Genomic DNA, 21,290 nt, shown 5'->3' with positions numbered 1-21,290 from the left:
GGTTCTTTACCACTAGTGCCATCTGGGATTCCATGTATATGATGGCATAAAAACCAGGTCTAACTTAAAAGCATATTGTTTAGGGATACAATTACAATGGGTAAGATCAGATCAGATCAGATCAGTCACTCAGTCATGTCCGACTCTTTGCGACCCCATGAATCGCAGCACACCAGGCCTCCCTGTCCGTCACCAACTCCCGGAGTTCACTCAGACTCACATCCATCGAGTCAGTGATGCCATCCAGCCATCTCATCCTCTGTCGTCCCCTTCTCCTCCTGCCCCCAATCCCTCCCAGCATCAGAGTCTTTTCCAATGAGTCAACTCTTCGCATGAGGTGCCCAAAGTACTGGAGTTTCAGCCTCAGCATCATTCCTTCCAAAGAAATCCCAGGGCTGATCTCCTTCAGAATGGACTGGTTGGATCTCCTTGCAGTCCAAGGGACTCTCAAGAGTCTTCTCCAACTCCACAGTTCGAAAGTATCAATTCTTCAGTATTCAGCTTTCTTCACAGTCCAACTCTCACATCCATACATGAACACAGGAAAAACCATAGCCTTGACTAGCCAGACCTTTGTTGTAAAACACAACACAAAGTTTCAGGTAACAGCTTCTCAGAGGCGGGAGGTTGATGGACTTCAGGAGCATCCGCGTCACTGGAATGTGTAAGGATTTCAGGAGGCTAGACTGAAAGCAGCCTGAGAGCAGGGGCCAATCCTTTCTCGTCTCCAGTTTATTTCCCGAGTCTAAGAAAACACACGTCATGCAGCATGCTGTATGCGCTCACAGACATTCATCAGCTACATGAGTGAACATGTGGCCTTTGTAAACTGTAAAGCTGTGCAAATCAAAATATTCTCATTATTTACTATAGTTTAGCCTGTAGAATCACATAGGAGGCAATAAACTATAACATTCAGGAACACGACTGAAAGTTTGAGGTTAACTTGAAACTCTTTGGCAACATTAATTAAAAATTTTAATTACCAAAAATGTGATACTTAAAATTTCATTTAAATGGACACATGAGGACTTCAGAAAAAGACAAAAAAATGAATGAAAACTTGAGAAACTTGATTTGGTCAAGTCTGCAAGTTCTACCACATAAGTTTTTTTTTTTTTTTTAGAGAACAGTTCACAAGTTGGAAGTTTGTGAAATGTGGTTAACATGGAAGTAATTGAGAGTGCTTGTGAACTGAAATGCCCCTCTACCAATGTGTCTCCAATTAAAAAATAAGACATCAGATGAATTTAATGTTCATTTTATTTGAAGTGTGGAATCAAGACATAGTAATCCAGTGTACATTTGCCAGTTTCCTGATTTTTTGGCTCCATTATCCAACTGTCCTGCTGAGATGTTTGTATATTATATGTGAAAAATATGTATTTGCATGTCCATTACAGCAAAGTCATATAATCCACACTATATATTGCTCCCGGCTGTGTTTAATGGAATCTATCCAACGAGTGAGCAAAGTCTTCAAGTTACAAACAATATTCAAAGAGGACTTTCATCTCAACCAGATACTATGCTTTGTTCATGTTATTTACACAGCATATTTCCATTTACATATAATTTGAGACAGATTGCCAATAAGGAAGATTTGTTTAGAGGAAAAATTGCATGTTTTGAAGGCCAAGATCATTATTTTATTTATTTTTTGCTTATTTGCTTGTCACATCACTGGAATTATGTCCAAATAATAGTCTGAAGATAAAATTTCATGAAAGAAATCTGTTTAAAAAAACATGTTTTATTTTGAGAATGGGTAGCAAACACATATTAACAAGCTCCCCTTGTATTTACCTTAGCAACTAACTGTGAGTCAATCTCCTGGATATATTTGGGAGACAAGATGATGAGAGACTAGAGAATTGCCTTGTTTTCCTAAGACAGGCTTGTCTAAGAAAAAGCCTATATCTGAATTAGGGTATCTCTTCAGAGTTTGGTTTTCCCTTTGCACATACACAGAACAGTTTATTGTGCTATAACTTTTGTTTTTTTAAGTGGCAGCCATAGTTACTAGCCATCGGGATTTATTCTAGGGCTTTGTATGTTCTCTATAACATTTAAAAATCCCTATTAGGTTTTAGGTAATGTAATATTGGTATAACATAAATTTCACAAATTACTATAAGGTTCAGCAAACTACTTTATATAACATGTTATATTAAAATCTCTACATTTTTTATATTCAAGTGGTTTCTTCAAAAACACTGTCATCTTTTAAAAAGTAATCATAAATTCAGGCTTATCTTCACAATGCAAAATAAAGTTAGTGACTAGTTCAGTGGATCTTAGTAGATCACATGATATTCAATATTTTAATCAAAATTATTTAGACAGATTTAAATGTTTCATTTTTTACTACAAAGACATACTTTTATAAATATTTCATAAATCAAACTTATTAATATTTTTACTTTGCTTACTAGTAATAGTAATATACCTATGAGAAGTCAAATACCCATTAAAAATTGATACTTTGCAAGAATAATTTGGTGTTTCAAATATTCAGAAGTCTGTCTCAATTGGATGAACTCTTGGGATAGTTGACCAATTTTGTGTCCTGTTTTGTATGGTATGTTCAAAATCTTCCAGCCCATCTCAGTATTGACTGATAATATGTAAACAAATCATTTTTTTTCAGATCTCATGGATCTGTTAAATTGCTGAAGTTGTTTTCAATAAAAATATTTTTTCAATTTTATTTAAACAGATTTAGATCTAATCTGTTCAACCTGTTAATCATCGTCAGGTGCCAAATTCCAGCTGGTTCTGAATGTAGCTGTATGGCTTTACTTTCCATATTCTTTGAGTTAAAATTCCACTACTTATTTGAATGTCATTTAATGTAACTCATACATTTAAAATAAAACCACCAGGTAAAATGAGTTCTGGCTTATTATAAAGAGGCTGTTAACAAATTAGCATTACATATACAGATGGTTGTGGCTCAGCAGCTCTGATTTAGACAAGAGAAACAGTGACCTGAACTGATACGGATCACCATGTCTCAGCCTCTAATGCGTTTGTGAATAAATCCGTGTTTCATCACGTTATCCAATTGCTTTCAGTATTTCTGGAAGGTGTTCTACCAAGAATCTCCATGCTGTTCTTTGAGAAAACAGAGTCTGCTCTTAACTAGGTAATCAATTAGAAGGCATTTCAGTACATCAGAAAAAACTGAAACGTAGTACTAATAAATGCAAATTCTATCACTTTTAAAAGGATACTCTGCAATCACTTTCAATATTTGAGTTTTTGGTGACATACCTTCAGCTTACCCTCATCATTAAGAAGGGGAAAAAATCTTACACACAAATTCTAACATAAACCAATGTGCATACTGATCTGTGTTGGGAGAATCTGAAGCAGAACATTTTGGTAAACTTAGGATAGTTCTTTTGACCTCATGAACATATTGAAGAAACTTTTTAGATTTAATGTGTGTGAAATACATTCACATAATAAAAGTACTGTTTTGTACTATCAGTGACACATGTAAAGAGCAGCCCTGATCGTCAGCTAAACATAGATGGTCACCCATCCCTCAGGCTCTCCCAGCTCGAGCTCACTGAAGTTCAGAGGAACCTCACGCTGAGCCCAGAGCAAGAGGGATGAGGCTAGATCGTCAGCTCCGAGACTCAGAGACTGCCTGGGAGGCCAGGATACGATGTCGCTGGGGGCAGACTGAAGCTGTCATCTGTGAGTATTAGGACACAGGAGTAAACATAGAGGCTGAAAACATCCTGGTTGAATTTAGAGGGGGGAAGGAGTCTCTGGGGTCAAAACAGTCATGCCAAAAGGACTAAGGTAGAATGACATGTATCTAAGAATTATTAAAAGGAATGTTTACAAGCATATTAGTATATGTTTCCAACCTTATTCACAACATCCTTTTTTGTAATGTCACCTTCTTCAAGTTACAGTGGCTATAGAGTACCTAAGACACTGCACAATACCTAATAGACAGTTAGTTCTTAAATTAAAAAAAAAAAAAAACTTGCAAAGATCACATGCATTTCATTGAAATCCATTTCCTGGATAAATCTCATCTAAAGGCCTTACCTAGTATCTCTTTTCCCTCAGTCTTTTCTGGTCGCCTGTGTTGAGTGATTCTAATCCTTATGTAATTCCAGCCACTTCGAAAGCCCCAGATATAACAATAAAATTATTGTCATGCCCTCCTCCAGGGATCTTCCCAACCCCAGGGATCAAACCCAGGGAATAGAAATGAAGCCAAATTACCCACCAACGATAGATGACTGATATATTGGACAAATGCACTCTAAACCTCACAAGTCAAGAAAGAGTAGCTTCAAAACTCAACCTAAATTCAGCTGTACCAGGCAAAACTGAAAATTTTATTAAACAATTTTATAATTTCTAAAATCAATTTTTATAGTATAGAAACCCTAAATCTGTTGTGCAGACAAAAATAATGAAATGCTTACTTTGTCATTTTTCAGGAAAGGTTATGTATAAAAAATATTACAAAATATATCTAATTTATCATAATAAAACAGCCTTGAAATATGGAAAACTATTTTTATTTTCAGATATTTACAATCACATATTTAGATAAATACATGTATTTCACTTTTGGTGGAAAATGTTCATTCACATGCTTCGTGCTCGGGCTCAGTTGTGTTTGACACTGTGATTCTTTGGACTGTAGCCTGCCAGGCTCTTCTGTCCATGGGATTTTGCAGGCAAGAATAGGGGAGTAGGTTGCCATGCCCTCCTCCAGGGGATCTTCCTGACCCAGGGATAGTCACAGCTACTATATATAAATCAAAAGAGCCCTTGGCTGGGGTGGTGAGGAGGGGGTGGGGGGTTATTTTTATTAATAATAATCATTGAAATTTCAAGAATGTAAGATAATTTCTCCTGGTCACATAGCTAATGACCTAAAGCCAGCTCAAATGTATTTGTCTGACTCTAAAATTGTTTTTCCATTGCGGATAATGATGAATGACAGCCTCATTTTGGTCTTGGGGTCAGTGGTTAGCAATACATTGAGATAAGTACTGTCATCCTTTGTTTAGTATTTTTTCATCAACAATATCTTCCTAATATGTCAATATTCACATTTTTAACATAGTCAACTTGTATTTAAGTCTAGAATAAAACACTCTCAAACTGAGAATTGAAATTGTCAAAAAATTGTCTCATGTGAAAGCACATATGTTTCTCAAGTTTCAGCTCCATGTTATACCTCCAAACAATTCAAATTTTGAAATTCTGAAAAAGAATATATATACATGTAAATGGACTTCCCAGGTGGCGCCTGGCAGGCTACAGTCCATAGGGTCACAGAGAGTCGGACATGACTGAAGTTACTTAGCAGCAGCAACATACATATATATAATTGAATCACTTTTCTATACGCCTGAAACACTGTAAATCTACTAAATGTTGTGCTGTGCTTAGTTGCTCAGTCATGTCTGACCCTTTGCAATCCCATGGACAGGCTCCTTGGTCCATGGGGGTTCTCCAGGCAAGAATACTGGAGTGGGTTGCCATGCCCTCCTCCAGGGGATCTTCCCAACCCAGGGATCTAACCCAGGTCTCCCACACTGCAGATGGATTCTTTACCATCTGAGACACCAGGAAGCCCAGGAATACTGGAGTGGGTAGTTTATCCCTTCTCCAGGGGATCTTCCCATCCCAGGAATCGAACTGGGGTCTCCTGCATTGCAGGTGGATTCTTTACCAGCTTAGCTAACAGAGAAGCTCCCCCAAAATTCTGACATTAAAAAAATTTTTTTTGGACATAGTCAAATGAAATTCTCAAGTTGAATGTTTTGTTCATATTCAAAATGATCTGTACTATGCTTTCTTGTTCTATTTCCTTTGGCAACCCTGACTTCCCAAAGTAAAAATTAAAGCATTATTTCAAAGGTTCAAGGGACTTAAGCCTACTAGCATCAAAAGTCCACAGTAAAAAATAAAAACTCATTATTTTATCAATGATATTCAGTAGTTTTATACCTAAGCCCCTAGAACTCTGGATAATACTGAGTATATGTAAATTGGCAAGGTGGAGATGATCATTAGAAGTGATGGGCAGGGCAGCACACTTCTCTATTAAACTATTCACTACAAACAAGAAGGCCTCATGCACTGCTACTGTAAATTATTTTCTCTCCTTAATTTTAGTATTTATCCTCCACCTTACAACCTCAACACACTCAAATACACAGAATAAGAAAACTTCACCCCACCTTCTGGAAGGAAACTTCCTTTCCTTTAGTTTTAGGACATCCGCTCAGCATAGCTATGATGGTGCTGTTGAAACACCCTTCTTCACTAGAAGACTGCATGTGTGGATCTGCATAGATGAACTCTGGAGGGGACCAGCCCAGTGCACTCACTTGAATTGTCCTTTAGCTTTTCAGGCAGTTCAAGTGCCTTTGAAAAGAGCAGGAATAAAGTGGCTGCTGATTAAGCAGAGGGGTTGACAGGGGAATAGGTTTGTCGATGTTTGAAAGTCACACCGCATGGACTACAACTTTTAAAATGTAAATGCATGGCACAAATACTGCACAACACAAAAGGATGGAAATGATTGAGGGAACCACAAAGGACAGCTAAAGCTTTATTCTAGCAAAAGAGAAAGATATTCATCTGGTGTCAGATGAAGAAAATTTGAAATGTTTGGTAGGTAGTATCTTCAATTAAAGAACCTAAAACTAATTTTAGCTTTAGTTCCTATGAAAATTATTTCTTAGGTATTTTTAATTTCTAGATAAGATTTCAAAATATGTGCTTTGTCCGTTTAGTTTCCCCAAATAATTTTGAATGGGATGAAATATTACCTATCCCCTAAAATCAGCTTTTGTGTTAGTAGATCAGTTCAGTTTCCAGATTAAACAATGCTCAAATTTTACATAATCCCATGCTGACCAATGTGATCAGAAGCCTCTCTCATACAACTTGGGGAGCAGATACAGAGGAGCAGCTTTCTTGTTGGTTAGGAAACCAAAGGACTGGTTACTAGTTGTCCAATTGTCTTTTGATTGTTCAAGATTGATTTTGGCCACTGTTTTATCTCTAATTATGTTAACAGAAAAAAGAAATAATGGGCTTGACCATAGGGACAAAAAGATAATACTTATTTTCTTCAATCAACCAAAAGAGTAACGAAAAGTCATGAAAATGAAAGTATTAACATTATCATAATATATACTTTAAAATTAAAATACTTCTAAAAATAAAAAGAATAAAGACAAAGATAAATGAAAAAAAAAAAAGAATCAGAGTGAAATAGTCAATTTATAGCAATCTAAAGGAGGAAAGCCTATTTTAAACTCTACCTCAGAACTTTTCATCTTCAAAATGCCCTAAAAATAGTCCTCACTGTTGCTTAACTAGGCATATCTCCTGAATTTAAATTTGAGGGAAAAAAAGAAAGGAAATAAAATAGATCTCCATAGGCCAGATATCTGCAGCCCGTAGACCATTCTCACACGTCATTTCTGTTTCAGAAATAAAGCACATTAAAAAGAGAACGCACTTTTAAAAGAATCCTAAAAGCATTAGCCAGCAGTGTAGAATGAACTGAATTATTTCTCAGGCAAGTTAAAGAGGGGTCTATATCGTACAACTCAACACAAACAACCTTAAACATCTTTGAAGATGTTTTTGACGTGGATCACCTTTAAAGTCTTTATTGAATCTGTTACACTGTTGCTTCTGCTGTATGGTTGGTTTTTTGGCCACAAGGTCCATGAGATCTTAGTTCCCCCATCAGGGATCGAACCTACACGCTCTGCATTGGAACGGGAAGTCTAATCAATGGACCTCCAGGGAAGTCCCTAAACTTTTATACTAGGCACTTTCTGTGTTTCGGATTTCTATCATGGCCAGATGAGTCAGCTCTTTTTTTACTGCCCTCCTCACAACATCCATATGGTATTTGTTCCTCCCCTTTCCATGTTTCACCCATGAGCTTCAAATCTGTACTGTCTAGGTCCTCTGCACCAGCTACTTACCCACACAAGGTCATAACTGGACTCAATGAAACAAGATGCATTCTAGGTAACAATCCAAACCCTGAGAAGGTATTTAAATAATCTTCATTTTCCCATGCCCCTTACAATCTCATCTCTCTATAGATATCTTCTAGGTTAAATTATTTAAACAAAAAACTGTCAACAACAAAAAATGGTGAGTGATTTTTTTCCATCATTTTATAAAAATTTACAAACGAGTTCTCATCTTTAAAAACCAATTGTACAATATAACTGTAAAGATTATGACCAGACAAATCAAATAGGTATTTGATTTGACTAAAACTCAGATAAATGGATAAATGTAAGTCAAAGAGGACACAGAAATCTCTCCCCTATATCTCTTCTATGTTCTCTCAAATATGTTCCTCTCAGTTTCAATCCTCAGGAAACTGCATCATGTTCTAAGCAACTAAGAACATGTTCTAGAAACAAAGGAGAATAATATATTTATTAAAGCAATACTGAGACTATAATACACACACACACTTCTCTCTCTCTAATGAAGCCAATTCTTTCTTTAAAACAAGCCTTTTCCTCTGAGGACTCCATCTCCACTGGATCAAATTAAACAGTGGCTATAAGGATTTTCACATCCATAGTACCTGTACTTTTACCTGTCTTTTAAAATAAAATCCTACTCCATTATTTCAAATTAATTCTTAATAATAAACTGATATGTGAAAAAAATCAAAAACTGTTGCCATTATAGTTTTATACTAAGAAAAGAAGCAAGTGTGGTGGAGGAGGAAGTGATATTCTGAAAAATATAAGAAAGATATTTATTTTCTGAAAATGAGAATGAGATAGGAAAGGCTTTCCAGACATTTCCGCTAGCAACCTCTAGTTATTTTTTCTCTTAGAAATTTTATAAAGTACAATTTTTAAAAGTTAGTTTTTAATACCTGCTGCTGCTAAGTCACTTCAGTCGTGTCCAACTCTGTGTGACCCCATAGACGGCAGCCCACCAGGCTTCCCCATCCCTGGGACTCTTCAGGCAAGAACACTGGAGTGGGTTGCCATTTCCTTCTCCAATGCATGAAAGGGAAAAGTGAAAGTGAAGTCGCTCAGTCGTGTCCAACCCTCAGCGACCCCATGGACTGCAGCCCTCCAGGCTCCTCCGTCCATGGGGCCCCCCAGGCAGGAGCACTAGAGTGGGGTGCCATTGCCTTCTCCCTTTTAATACCTACTATGGTATAATTTTTCTTAACACAGAAATAGAAAGGAGACTCCTCCATCTGATAGAGTGTCTACAAAATCTTAAACAATACTTAACAGTGAAGTATTGAAAGCTTCCTTTCAAGATTGAGATCATTCTCAAAATGGAGCAGAATAGAAAACCCAGAAAAAAAGCACATGTACTTATCAAAAATTAATCTACGGTAAAGGAGGCAAGTCTACACAATGTTGGAAAGACAGTCTCTTCAACAAAATGGTGCTGGAAACACTGGACAGCAATATGTAAAAAAATGAAATTGGATCATTCTTCAACTCCATATACAAAAATTAGCTCAAAATGGATTAAAGACCTATATGTGAGACGTGGACACCATAAAACGCCTAGAGGAAAACATAGGCAGAACACTCTCTGACATCAATTACAGTAATACCTTTTTCAATCTATCTCCCATAATAATGGAAATTAAAACAAAAATAAACAAGGTAGACCTACATAAATTCAAAAGTTTTGCACAGCAAAGGAAACAATAAACAAAACGAAAGACAACCCACAGATTGGGAGAAAACATTTGCAAAGAATGTGACCAATATGAGATTAGTCTCATGCAAACAGCTCATGAGGCTTAACAGCATCTAAGCAAACGATCCACTCAAAAAATGAGCAGAAACCTAAACAGACATTTCTCCAAGGACAACATAGAGATGGCCAATAGGCACATGAAAAGACGTTCAACATCGCTAATTATTAGAGAAATGCAAATCAAAACTACAATGATATATCATTTCACACCAGTCAGAATGGCTATCATCAAGAAACTCACAAACAATAAATGCTAGAGAGAGTGTGGCGAGAAGGGAACCCTACTACACTGTCAACGGGAATGTAAATTGGTATCGCCACTATGGAGAACAGTGTGGAGGTTCCTTAAAAATCTAAAAATGGAGCTACCGTATGACCCTACAAGCCATTCCTGGGCATAGTATCTGAAGAAAAACATGATCCAAAAAGAAACATGCACCCCAGTGTTCACTGCAGCACTGTTTACAATAGCCAGGACGTGGAAACACGGTAAATGTCCATGGACAGAGGACTAGATGAAGATGATGTGGTACATACACACAATGGATTATTACTCAGCCACAAAAAAGAATGAAATAAGGCCATTCACAGTAATGTGAATGGACCTAGACAGTGTCACACTGAGTGAAGTCAGACAGAGGAGAAATATATGACATCCCTTATGAAAGTGAAATTGTTAGTCGCTCAGTCGTGTCTGACTCTTTGTGACCCCATGGACTGTAGCCTAGCAGGCTTCTCTGTCCATGGGATTCTCCAGGCAACAATACTGGAGTGGGTTGCTAGTCCCTTCTCCAGGGGATCTTCCCTACCCAGAGATAGAACCTGGGTCTTACTGCATTGCAGGCAGATTGTTTACTGTCCGAGCCACCAGGGAAGCCCACATCCCCTATATGTGGGATCTAAAAAGAAATGATAGAAATGAACTCACAAAACAGAAACAGACTCACAGACCTTGAGAGTGAGCTTATGGTTGCTGGTGGGCGGGGGATGGGGGAAAGCGATTTAGGGAGTGTGGATGGACATGTACATACTGCTATACTTAAAGTGGAGAACCAACAAGGACCTACTGCACAGCACATGGAACTCTGCTTGATGTTATGTGGCAGCCTGGGTGGGATGGGGGTTTGGCAGGGAATGGATACATGCGTATGTATGACTGAGTCCCTTCTCCTTTCACCTGAATCTATCACTACATTGTTAACTGGCTATACCTCAATACAAAATAAAACATTTCAAAAAAAATATTGAAATCCCATTGATTACAACCATTTCTGTTCAACTGAGGTCCTAACTAGCACAAAATGGCAAGAAAAAGAAATAACAGTCATATGGATAACAGGGAAGAAATAAATCTATAATTATTATCTATCGTTACTTGCTTTTCTGAATAGAAACTTCAAGTCTTCAGAAAAAGATAATAATTTCTTCAGGAAAGTGATAATTAAAAAGTTTAGCAGTATTTCCGAATATGACAAGCAAAAATGAACTATATTTATACACAGCTAAAATACTAAAAAGAATGAATTATTTTAAAAGATATATTTTAGGATGACATCAAAGAAACACACCTTTAGGAAGTTCCCCAGCAGTCCAGGGTTAGGTGTTCACGCTTCCACTGCAGGGGGCACAGGTTCAACCCTTAGTTAAGAACTAAAAATCTCCGCATGCCACATAGCACAGCCAGAAAAAAAAAAAAAAAGGAGCCCTATTATAGTTGACATCAGTTAATAAAGTGTGGTTTGTTGCAAGAATAGATAAGCCACTGCAGCAAGCCCACACACAGCAGCGGTGAATTCACATTGTGCCAGCACAGGTAAACTGAAGCTGTTTCCCAGAACTTCCTTGCCTGCGTATTTCCAAGTTGAGTGGGCCACAGAGCATTTTGCAAGAGATCTGGAACCTGGTAGTGAAGCAGCAGGCACAGTAAATGGCAACCCACTCTGGTGTTCTTGCCTGGAGAATCCCATGGACGGAGGAGCCTCGTGGGCTACAGTCCATGGGGTCTCGAAGAGTCAGACACGACTGAGTGACTTCACTTTCACTTTTCACTTTCATGCATTGGAGGAGGAAATGGCAACCCACTCCAGTGTTCTTGCCTGGAGAATCCCAGGGACGGGCGAGCCTGGTGGGCTGCCGTCTATGGGGTCGCACAGTCAGACACGACTGAAGTGACTTAGCAGCAGCAGCAGCACAAATATAGGTGTTGTTGCAACTCACAAACTGCACCTATCTGGCAGCATGTGGGCCAGTGCTGGGCCTGCACCTCCTCAAGTTCCTCTTTCAGCTTCCCTGACCCCTGGGCCAAGGGCTTGTTAACTCCATATGAAAGGCATTCATTTCTGCAGATCATCTATCACTGTAGTTGAGGACTTGGAGGTGGAGGGAGACTGGGTTTTACCACATCCTCATGGGATTCAAGCTCATGTGACTTCCCCACTTCCTGTCCTTATTTCCCAAGTGATAGCTCAGGACCAGATACAGAAGCAAAAGCCTCAAATAACTGTTTCACCAGCCTTCAGAACACCATAAGGTCCGATGGGTAACAGATCTTTAGGTATACGTCTATCTTCCAGCGGTTCTGCTTCTCTGATTGAATCTGTATTGATGCTTCGTTGATTTGTGACAATAGCAATAACATAGTGCAGTGAGAAAAAAACTATTTTTTCAATAAGTTGAGCAATAAGCTGAGCTAAATCATGTGGATATCCTTAAGGTGGGGAGAAATAAATTTTGACTGTCACAAATCAATTCCAGAGGGATTCTAGATTAAAAAAAAATATATATATATATATATATATATGCATATATATATGACAACTGATTAATCTGACCTGCTTTAAAATTGAGTACTTCAGTTCCAAAGACATTATGCTGCTAAGTCGCTTCAGTCGTGTCTGACTCTGTGCGACCCCATAGATGGCAGCCCACCAGGCTCCCCGGTCCCTGGGATTCTCCAGGCAAGAACACTGGAGTGGGTTGCCATTTCCTTCTCCAATACATGAAAGTGAAAAGTGAAAGTGAAGTCCCTCAGTCGTGTCCGACTCTTAGCGACACCATGGCCTGCAAAGAGAGTTTAAATGCAAACAACTCAGTACAAAAAGATAACTGCAATGTATATATCAAAGGACTTATATCAAGGACTTTTAATGTAGCCCTACACAGCAATAAGAAAAAGGCAACAGTGGAGCAGAAATATGGGCCAAAAAAATCAACGCACATATCAAAAAGAAAATATTCAAATGGCCAATAAGCATATGAAAGGGTATTCAACTTTTTTAGCTATCTGAAAATTGGAAACAACCCAACAGCTCATCAAAATATAATAAATAGTAATTTCTGATGTATGCATACATGGAATTATACACAATAGTAAACTTAAACTACAACTACACATAACAGAATGGATACACAAACATCTCATTGATTAAAAGACTTCTGCTAAGACACAGTACCTATTTAGTGATTCCGTTTATATGAATTTCACAAACAGCAAATGAAGGGGCTAATCTGAAAAAGGATACAAGTGAGCTTCTGAAGGGTTGTTAATGTTATATTTCTTTGCCTGATTACTGGTTGTATGTGTGCATGCTAAGTCGCTTCAGTAGTGTCTGACTCTGCAACCCTATGGCTTGTGGCCCAACAGGTTCCTCTGTCCATGGAATTCTCCAGGCACAAATACTAGAGTGGGTTGCTGTGCCCTCCTCCAAGGGGTCTTCCTGACAGTCTCTTATGTTTCCTGCATGGCAGAAAGGTTCTTTAGCACCACTTGGGAAGCCTGATTCGTGGTTACACGCATGCCTTTCTAAAAATTCATCAAGGCATGCACTTAGGATTTACGTAATTTGATGTATGCATGTGGTACTTAAGTTTATGTTTAAAATAATACCATTTATCAAGAAAAATTACAGATCATTCTTTTGTCTAAGGTCAAACATCTAGTGTCTACAGAGCCAGGACAACATCAGTAGTCTGAGCCCACTGCTCAAACTCTATGACATCCATCAAGTCCCATCTAATTAACAACAAGAATATTTTTTTTTTTTTTGAGTAAAGGCTCAATATCCATTACAAATCATAATTTCTTTGGAAATATCTGCTCCATTTTCCATGAAATCAACATAAAATAAAACTTATTAGAATAAAATCTGATCCTAAGTTGGGAATCACTTGCTTTAAAATTTAATAGAGTTAAACAGAGAATTACTGTTTAGGGCAACAAGACAGTAATAACAGCAAATACTAGGAAGAAACAAAATACATATTTTTGACCACAAAAATTTGGAGTAGGCTAGTATGACATTTTCACACGTTTCCAATCCTTTAAGAGTCATCCAAGTAACAAATGTATTTCATGCCATCTCACAATGGAAAAATATAGGGATTTGACTCAAAACACTGGGTAAATCTGAAAGCTAAACAATCATGACCCTATCAGCATTCCAAGAAACTTTTGAAATTAACGCATTTAAGAATGCAAAGAGTGTTTTGCATTAAAGGAGATCACAGTTACTGATAGGCTGAGAGGTTCACTTGAGGTTTTTAGATGATTTTGAGCCAAGTTTATTTTTTGAAAGTGTGTCTAAAAATTTCCATTCCTCTGAAACTCTGCTGCATCTTTTAAAAGTATAGCCATCACCCAACTGAACAATAAATGTCTCAGTATAAAAACAACTTTTATTTCCTCATTCATCCAATCATTCATTCAGCCACCCATCAATCGCATTTTAAGTATCAGGACTGTGTAAGAGCTAGACACAAAGGGATAAATAAAGCAGGGCCCCTGTCATGAAGCACTTCCCAATCTAAGATGAGCACTATGGCATAATGTGAAGACTTATAGCTGAAAACCAAAAGTGTTGACTACCATGATCTAAAATATAATTTCTTGAGAGTCATATTATCATAGGAACCAAAATTTATCGAGTGCTTGCTATGTATTAAACATAGAAGCTGAGATTCTGAGAGACCGAGCCAAGTATCCAGTGTCATCAAGCTAGTAAATCCAGCTCCAGCTGTGAGTGTCTGTAGTCCTTCATCTATACTGTAACACTAAATTAACCTTGACAGCCTCTAAAACATGGAATATCATAAATAAAAAACAACTTCTAAGTAACTGCCGGAGATGGTAACACAGGGATATATCTCAGTATAACAATTACACTGTAGTTTTGACTATAAAGAGGCTTCTCTAGTGGTTCACGTGGTAAAGAATTTACCTGCAATGCAGGAGACCTGGGTTTAATCCCCCAGGTTGGAAAGATTCCCTGGAGAAGGGAATGGCAACCTACTGCAGTATTCTTGTCTAGAGAATTCCGTGGATAGAGAAGCCTGGCAGCTACACTCCATGGGATCGCAAAAAGTTGGACACAACTGAGCAACTGACACTTTGACTGTAAAGAACTCTCCTTTTTCTGCGGCATTGCTATTAATCCTTCATATTCTCATTAAGTTCTCAGACAACTATTTCACCTGGATTCATACTGTCTAGATTTATACATCAAGTGTTAAATGATCAACTTAATTCATTGAAAGTGAAAGTCACTCAGTTGTGTCTGACTCTTTGTGACCCCATGGTCTATACAGTCCATGGAATTCTCTAGGCCAGAATACTGGAGTGGGTGGCCTTCCCCTTCTCCAGGGGATTTTCCCAACCCAGGGATCAAACCCAGGTCTCCTGCACTGCAGGCGGATTCTTTACCAGCTGAGCCACAAGGGAAGCCCTAATTCAAGCGTTAGCTTCAAAAGGAAACAGCTTTCACACTGAGCCCTGGGCTGCATGGCCTCACTGCCTCCTGTTCCAGCATGCGGATCTGAGTGCGCTCAGTAGTGTGCTGGCAGCCCGAGGTCATGGAAATGGGAAGGGAAGATTGTTCCCCTTCCACCGTGGTCCACCCACCCCCACCCTGGGTCCATTTATAAGGCTGAATACCCAACAACAGAACCTCATTACCGCAGACGGAGCCCTTCACAAGGGGGCAAGGGTCACATTAGCTCCTTTGTTCTGAAACTTTTCTAAAACTTTCCGTCTCTTTCAGTTTCCCCCACCTTTCTCCTTGGCTTGCCCTCCCTCTTCCTTCTGTAAATCCACCCTTCTCTGCCTTGATGCGCCTCTCCTATTATGTTGTTTTCCCTGCAAAGCAGAACTTAGCAAGTATGCACTTAGTAAAAATTCGAATGGTTGTTTGAGTTAGATGCAACACTGTGCAAAGCGGATAGGAAATTAGCAACCGCCTCCTGCTAAGAGGACCACAGACATCTCTGCTAGTGTTCTAACACAACAGACCTTGCTAAGATCTCTAGGTGTTGGAAAGACTACCCCAGAGGAACACTAGCAATAATTCTCATGAGGCCTGTTCTCATGTAGAATTGGGGTATACACCATGGCACAATGCAGGCAAGTTAATACAGCACCATCTGCCTTCTCTGCATTCTTCACACTGCTTCTCTTGATGCATGCCTAAGATTTACAGTGAGTTAAGCGGGATGGGGTATCCTAGTGGGTTGCCGTCTATGGGGTCGCACAGACTCGGACACGACTGAAGCGACTTAGCAGCAGCAGCAGCAAGCTAATTTGATGATGGCTCTATCAGAAGCCATCATAAAATCTAATGTGACCTGTTTCTCTGAGGCTTTCTCTACCTCACTTTTATGCCACAGTCTTTTCTGGTAGAAACTATAACATTTCTGCTTGGAGAAGGCAATGGCACCCCACTCCAGTACTCTTGCCTGGAAAATCCCATGGACGGAGGAGCCTGATAGGCTGCAGTCCATGAGGTCACTAAGAGTTGGACACGACTGAGCGACTTCACTTTCACTTTTCACTTTCGTGCACTGGAGAAGGAAATGGCAACTCACTCCAGTGTTCTTGCCTGGAGAATCCCAGGGACGGGGGAGCCTGGTGGGCTGCCGTCTATGGGGTCGCACAGCCAGACATGACTGAAGCGACTTAGCAGCATAACATTTCTGCTTATGAATATGGCTATTCATGCTCCCCAGGCTGCAATGTCATGTCACGAGCACCAACTGTCACCTGTCCATGACAGGGAAATCACCAAATCACACTTTGGGGAAAATCTCCACAGATGGAGAAGTGTTAACGTGCCCTACAAAACATGAGAAAGGCAGAACGATGTCCAAATATAGTTATGACATCTGTGTGTTTACCTACACCAGCAATCCCCGCCAGTCTAAATTCGTGAGGAGCAGAATAGTATATAAATAAGGAAATGTATCACAGCAGCTAAAGGATGGCTTGTGTCCAAGATACAGAAAAGAGAAGTGAATATCTTAAGTATGTAATGAAACAGCATAATTATTTCTGTTACTCAGCCAGTATCTACTCTTATTGATAATTATTCTATCTCTAGTTACTGCATGTTGTGTGTGCATGCTCAGTCACTTAGTCATGCCCAACTCTTTGTGACCCCATGGACTGTAGCCCACCAGGCTCCTCTGTCCACAAAATATTCCAGGCAAGAATACTGGAGTGCGTTGTCATTTCCTCCTCCAGGGGATCTTCCCAACCTAGGGATTGAACCCACGTCTCTTGCATCTCCTGCATTGGCAGGCAGATTCTCTACCATTGCACCACCCAGGAAGCACCCTCCCGAACTCAAATCTCCCTAGTGATAGAGAGAAATGAAGTTAATTATTGGATGGCAAGAATGAAAGATGAATTTGAGATTTTCAGAGGCAATTTTATTACTGTTTCTTTGCATTGTTAATTAATTGCTTGGTATTCACTGACTTCCCTACTTTAAAAAATTAAGTTAGCAAAAATCTCTCAAATCTTGTGCTTTCCTTTTCTCAAGAAAGATACAAAGTGATACATTTTATGTTTTCTTTAAAAGAAAAAATGAGCTCCCAATAAAAGTCTTCCTGTGCAATTTTCTCCCATTCACCAATTTATGTTCCAAAAGTTCTTTATAACTTGGTGCATTTACATTTAAATAAAATGTTTGAAACTATTTTTATAAGTCATTTTAATAGGCATCTATAAGTGGTCTTGTGGAGAGAAAATTGGAAAGAAAAGTCTCCATGGCCCTCTTCATATAATACTTTCAGAGTTATACTAAACAACTGAAAGCAGAAGATACTGAAGCTGAGAAAATCTATGTAGTTACAATGAATACGGAAGATGTAGCTTCTAAAATAGGGTTTGAACCATTTAGGGAGAATCTTTTTTGTTGTTGTTGTTGTTTTATCCGTTTCTTTCAAATGGTGAACTTCATTTGTGAATAACTTTTTGTTTTTCACTTACAACAAATAATAATTTTCCATACTTCTAAGCTGATCCTGAATATATCTGCAAAGTTTATATTCTGTGATGAAACAAATTTCCTGCTAAATCAGGATTTCTCTTTCCACTTTTTGATGTTGGGTTGCCTTGATTGGACAAAAAAAAAAAAAAATAAGGAGCTGTCAATCTGTTTTCTTTTCAGGTCTTCTCTGTTCCTTTTGAAATTAGTTACAGCCTGCTTTTTGTAGTGTTGTAACCAGCCTGACCTAATTTAATTACCATGACTTGTGTGGTTTAAAGATAAATACTTTTATTCAGTCTGTCTACTTTGTGTATGTTTCCCTCCCTTTCATACAACCCTCTATATTTTAGCATTCAAAGCCCTTGTTATTTCTTTCTTTTTTGGGGCTAACACAGAGTTAGTTTTTATAGTGCTGTCTATATTCACAAGTTTTCTTTGATGCCGAGTTTGCTTTCTCCCTGTTTTGCTGTATCTTTGTCTGAGCTGGGAATTGTGGGCTTTTGTGGGATCCAGACTAAACATTCTTTGACTTGAATCACAGAGCATCACTACTGTATGTGTCTCTGGGCAAACCCAACTGCTCTAATTTAGAAATAGAAGGGAAAAAAAAAAAAAAAGACTGAAAGGAACATGGCAGGGACTTGGGGTTTAGAGACACTGAACTGAAAAATCTCCATCCACAGAATGTTCTACCAGGCCCAGGAGAAGCTTAGACACTCACTCAGGCTATTTAAAGTGGAAAACCTATTTCTGTTATTTCAGAGTCACTGCATTGTAAAGGGAATGCCTTCCATTTTACTGGTGTTTTCTTCCTGAGAGAAGAAGCCATGCAGAAAGACTTTCAAGTAAAAAGATGGCAAGCAGTGGCTGTGGAGCCATATGCTCTAATAAAATGAACATCATCATAACAGGAGTAGTGACTAACCAGCCCCAGGGTCTCATGGGGGAGTGCCGAGCGTGATCGGAGTTACTCTGTTAGCCTCCGTGGGCTCACTTGATAACATACCATCCGAGAGAACCCTTTAGTTTTCACAGAAAGGAACATATGCTGAATACTTATGGGAAATAAAACCAAGTGTAAAATCATATCTGAGTCCTGAACAGAGTGTGTCTTGCTACAGGCGTTGTGCAGCCCTTCGCGGCCCCTATAGACCCCCATCTTAAAAGACGTTCCCACAGCACACTGCCTTTGCAAACCGCCGCACAGAAAACGTGAATGGGGCCTATTCTGCCACATGGACACTATCTGAAATGGCACAACAACTTGCTGTTCCACAAAATAGACCATTCTCTTAAAAAAAACCTCAGAGAAAAAGAAATTCAAGAGTGCTGTTGCCCTTCACAAACTCTGGTTTGCTTGGGAACATGAAAAGAGATTTTTATCTTGCAAATTAAGTTTAAATAAATGATTAGGAAGACATCATTAAGAAAAAAGTTCTATTTGAACTGTACAAATAATATTGTACCTTAAACAAACAGAAGGAAGCTTTTTTGTAAATGCCAAAAGCCAAAACCCTGCAGATTAGCAATGAAAGAGATTCATTATGTCAGTTTTCACAATGCACTGAAATGGCCAAGAAAATAGTTTCTTGCCATACTGATATTTAGTTAGTGACGAATCCTTTAATCATTAGCAAGAGAATACTGAGCATAAATATAATAAAACAATGACAAAAATCCCACCACAAAAGGTCACAGTTTATATCAAATTAATTAGTATGCTCAAGTTACATTTAACTTGGGGAAGCAGGTATTGCCGTGGCATCTTAAGTAGTTTATGGTTAATACTGAATTTTCCTCATCCTCTATGAGTTATAGCTCCTTTGTTCAGAGATGTAGAAAACCTGCTTCTAAGTTAATAACAGTGATGTTAATCAGAGAACGTACAGCAGGAACCTGATACCAACCTAAGACAGCAAATACTACCACTATAGGAGGGGGGCAATTTCTGATGCTATAATATCTTAGATATAAAGGGAACAGGCACTAACTACATGGAATTCACAAAACTGCAGAAAGAAGCTAATACTTAGATAGCAGACACCAAGCTGCATAAATTATGAACAGCACACACTTTGAGATAAAAGTACATGATTTTTGATGGTGCCTACTAATCAATTCCAATTTAACCATGTGGTTTCAGCAAAACTTAAATATTAATATAGCTATTATTTAATTCATTAATTTCTCCAATTGTGACAAGCTTCAGAAAGTCTATCCACAGGATTAAAATAACATATAGACAAATTAGCACTATAAAAATAGAAGTAAATACAGAAAGATTAGGATAAAGCCATCTTAATTACTGCTGGGGTATATAGAAAGAGACTTTTCCTCAAAAAAATTCTTTCCCTGAAATTTATGTGAAATACCATACAATAGGAGAAGTCTAAAATAAAGATATTAAGGGGCATATTTGAACTATTGAATATTAAAATATAAGAAAGCTATAGCAATTAAGTGTTCAGTACTATTTTGAAATAAATGAGCTAAACAGTAAAAACTAATTAGTTCAAAAATAGAATCAACAATATATAATACTTGGTTTACAAAAAACTGGTAAAATTTCAAACAGCAGAAAAAATACATTATTCAATAAATGATGTTGGATAACTGGCTAATCTGGAGGAAAAAATAAATTGAATCTCTACAACACTCTCCTCAGCAAAATTAATTCCAGGTGGATAAAAAACTTAAAATCTAAAGAAAAGAAAAAGAGAAAATAACCCTTGAGGCACAGGAAGAAAATGTACAATTTAAAATACTCTTGGTATAGGGAAATTCTGTTTAAGCATGACTAAAAACCAGAGATAATAATAATAATAAAAATATTGATCATGGTGACCCCAAAACTGTGAAATATCATAAAGTTAAAACATATTTTAAAGTTTAGGAGAAAATATTATTAAGTAAATGGGGGAAAAGGAGATTTTAATACCTGATGCAGATAAGAGCATTTGCAATAAGAAAAAGTGAATATTCCAAGAGAAAATTAAAGGAAGCAGACAGTCAATTTAATTGACATAGCTAATAATAATAATTGATGAGCTTCAAGCTCTCTGCTAAAGAAATTAGATGCATATTACTGAAGCATCACAGAAAATGTATAAAATTTCCATGCACTATTATCCTACTATACTAGTTTTTTTTTTTTTTACTAGTTTTGTAGATAAGAGAACTGAAGCTCAGAAAGTCTCATATACAAATTTACATAATTAAGGAGTAGCAGAGCAGGAACTTGATTTGTCAGAC

Source organism: Bos mutus, chromosome 6 (genome assembly GCF_027580195.1).
Source record: "Bos mutus isolate GX-2022 chromosome 6, NWIPB_WYAK_1.1, whole genome shotgun sequence".
Lineage (NCBI taxonomy): Eukaryota > Metazoa > Chordata > Mammalia > Artiodactyla > Bovidae > Bos > Bos mutus.
The sequence above is the reverse complement of the archived record's forward strand: the minus strand, read 5'-3'. Positions refer to the sequence as shown.